Genomic DNA, 3809 nt, shown 5'->3' with positions numbered 1-3809 from the left:
CACAGGTTAATGGAAATAGGTTCATTTAAAATATAAGAGCTAGCTAACAATACACTTAAGTGATTGGCCAGGAGCTTTAATTAATATTGTTTCTATGTAATTATTTCGGGTCTGGGCAGCCAGGAATGAATGAGCAGCCTTCGACTACATGTGCCTATTTTTCTTCACAATTCACAGAAACTTTAAATAATATGCCCACTGTTTTCTTTCAATGAGGTTAGGGCTGGTGTATCACATGTATCACATGTTCCCTGATCCTGTCACGTCATCAGTGTTTAATGGATGCTAAATGAAGGAAGCAAACATTTTAAAATATAGGAAAACTGATGTTTAAATTTATCTGACCTACTTAACACATGTGGCTTAGAAAAGCCTCTAGTTTTAGAAAGCATCTAGTTTTTATATTTCAAACCGAATAAAGTGCTTCTCCCATGGGTGTTGGGCAGAGCATTCTCAGCTGTTTCCGTGCTGCATAGCAAAGTCCTGACAGCCCTGAGAGCAGGAGTCAATGCTGGTTAACAACCCACTTGCATCTGTAGCCATTTTGCCTCATTACACTGGCAATTCACTTTCTTTCTGCTCCTATTTCCCCAGCAGTGCGTGCTGCTGAGTCTCAGAGCCATGACTATAAATCCTTTTGAGCTGTTCACTATTAAATCATCCACAACACAGTCTTGCTAGCTTTTAAGAAATCCCCCAGAGCACTACACCATACACACATGCCACAGGAAAGAGGTGGCACAGCTTTCATTTCTGTAAACATCCTTCCTCTTTACACTCAGTGATGCGGTAAGTTTGACGAGTCCACTGTTCAGAGCATATCCACTGTTTTCAACACATGCTACCTTGACAACGAGGTTCAAACCCAGGGTTTTGTACATGCTAAGTAAGTGCTCTAACATCAAACTATAGCTCAAGACTCAAAAAGCCTTTCTTTAAATATTGCAAACATCAAAAATTTAAATATCTTGAGGTTTTTTTTAACATGCTATTGATATTTTAAGATGGCAATCAAAATCTTAATTAACTAGATGTCCTTATAGATATTTCACATCTTTGATTTAGGATACTAACAAACATATTTCTGTATATTGTGGAACAAGTAAGCCTACTACTTGATTGTGATAATAGAGACTTTCATATATTTATTTTGTGTGCTAAAATATTCTAATTTACATCTCTCTATTCAGTCATACTTCAAAGTTTCTAAACCACTGAAGCATATTCAGTGGTAAAGTCCTAAATGTATATTGCATTAAGTCAGCATGGTATTAAAATTTGAAGATTACAAAACATATAAAATTATTTTGGATCTTTCAAATTGTAAATAATGATCATATTTTATCCCTACTTTTATTTTTCAGAGTTTTTGTAATCAATGCAAGTTTGTTCTTAAGAAATCATTAGACTAGACTAATTTGAGAGTCAGGACATATTATTTCAGTGGATGAAGAACATGTCAGATAAAGACCTTGAAACGAAAGTTCAGATGCCCTGTAAGATGACTTGGGTAGAAGAGGAGGAGAATTCAGACCAAAACAATACGAGATGTAACATTATGGAGATTATACACACTTGAATCCATAGTACTGACAGGACTTGGAATGTGGCTGGAGGTGGGGAAGTGAAGAAATGTCTTGAATCAAAGTAGGAAAAAGTTAGCCGGGCGGTGGTGGCGCACGCCTTTAATCCCAGCACTCGGGAGGCAGAGGCGGATCTCTGTGAGTTCGAGGCCAGCCTGGTCTACAAGAGCTAGTTCCAGGACAGGCTCTAAAAAAGGTGCAGAGAAACCCTGTCTCGAAAAACCGAAAAAAGAAAAAGTAGGAAAAAGTTACCTCGGAGACAGCGGAAGGAGACTATCCTAAAGCTTATCTCAGATGCAAGGAGATATTTGCTTAGGCTTAGGGAAGCAAACCAGAGCACGATGGATGCTCCATGCCTGGATCACAATTGTCTCTGAGGAGATTTGGAGAAAGAGGAGAGTTGCTCCTTCCTCCCTTGAATTCACAGTAGCATGAATACATTCACCTAAGAAGACTGAAGAGTAGTGTTACTTCAGTAGAAAACTCATGGAATTTGGAATTCTTTGCAAGCTGAATGGAGTTTGCATTTTGTCATTACTGTGAGAAATTATATGGTGCATATGTTTAGAAGCATAACAATTACGACGGCAAAACAGCAGTGAGTTACATTTTCAGTAAGGTGCTCTTCAACAGCAGAGTCTGAAATTTACATGACACTAATTATATTTTCAGCTTATGTGTCAAATTCAAGAAACAGAGATGTGGATAGAGACTAAGTGACATTTCTTAGGAAGTCGATTTCTACGTAAAACACAATTTTAAAGATAGTTAAAGCACAAGATAGATTGCCTGGGTCAGTTGGCTTTATTCATTATTTTTCTCCCATTGTGCAGCACTTATGGAACGCTGTTTCCAACTCCAGTTCAATATTAGTTTTAAAAAATGCATTAAAAACAAAAGTGTTGCTGTTATTTTGCCTAATAGATGATGTTGAGCAAACTGACAAGGAGAATGCATGCTTTTTACAGAAATTCTCTGATTTAGGTCAATCGTGCACATGGGAGGACCACATCCTGCTGATTGTGAGTTTGTTGAAATCTTCAAGCCATTTTTCACATTTTTTTTTTAAATTGAAGCTTTTCCCCATTATTTGAAAACCCAGAGGGACTGTACTGGAACTGAGAAATGGAACCCATATGTTTTGGAACCTTTTACAATTAAATCAGCAAATTACTATCCACAATATTTTAAACACTTAAAATATATTTTATAAACATACATACCTACATAAGAAAATAGCGCAGAATTCAGAGGGCTATTTTTTTGGCTAAACATCTTACATCTAAATATTTAATTTTATTTTATCCTTGGATAGCATATTAGCCAATAACAAAATGCAATGATTTTTACGAGCAATGTTCAACTCTAAAACCATGAAATACAACTCACTGCTTAAAAGGAAAATCCTTTTTCTCGTTGCTCACTTATCTGTCACTGACTCATTGTTCAAACACGTATTCCTGTAATCCAACCCAGTCAAGGCAAGACACTGAGATAACATGGCTCTTATCATTCTACTGATATCCATAACTTGTTTGTAAAAGGTATGAGCATTTGGTGTTTTGTGTGCACGTTACAGCAGCCAATGGATAAATATTGTGTCCCATTACCTTTAAGCTAGAGGTACATTTTATATTCTCACGGTAATACGTGAGAAAAGCTGTTTCATTTTTTTCATGAGGTAACACCGGCTAGTCCCAATTCAGTGGCTTGTGTAAGGTTGGTTTAGAGCTGGTGATGAGGAGAGAGTAATCCCCAAATGCTGGAAGAGGCATCTACCTGTTAATTTGTCTTCATTCAGGATGCTTCATTCAGTTGAGAGGGCTCTTCTCTTTTCCAGGGGCACCCCATGTCGTGTTGGGGGAGGATGCTTGTTCATTCCTGGCTTCCCATAACTGAAATAATCATAAAGAAATCTGTATTAATTGCATTACTGTTTGACCAGTAGCTTTAGCATATTTCTGGCTAACGCTTATACTTATTTCTATTATTGTGTGTATCGCTACATGGCTGTGGCTTACCAGCAAGTTTCCAATGGGCTTCAGTGGAAGCATCTGTCTTCAGCAGGTGGCTACATAGCTTCTCCCTGACTCTACCTACTCTCTCTCTAGATATATCTCATTCATCCTGGCTTCACTCTCTTAAACCATTGGCTGAATGCAGCTTCTTTTTTTAACCGATGGCAATCTTCTTGCACCTAAGATCCTATATCTAAAAGGAAAATCA

This window comes from Arvicola amphibius, chromosome 10, assembly GCF_903992535.2.
Source record: "Arvicola amphibius chromosome 10, mArvAmp1.2, whole genome shotgun sequence".
NCBI lineage: Eukaryota > Metazoa > Chordata > Mammalia > Rodentia > Cricetidae > Arvicola > Arvicola amphibius.
The sequence above is the reverse complement of the archived record's forward strand: the minus strand, read 5'-3'. Positions refer to the sequence as shown.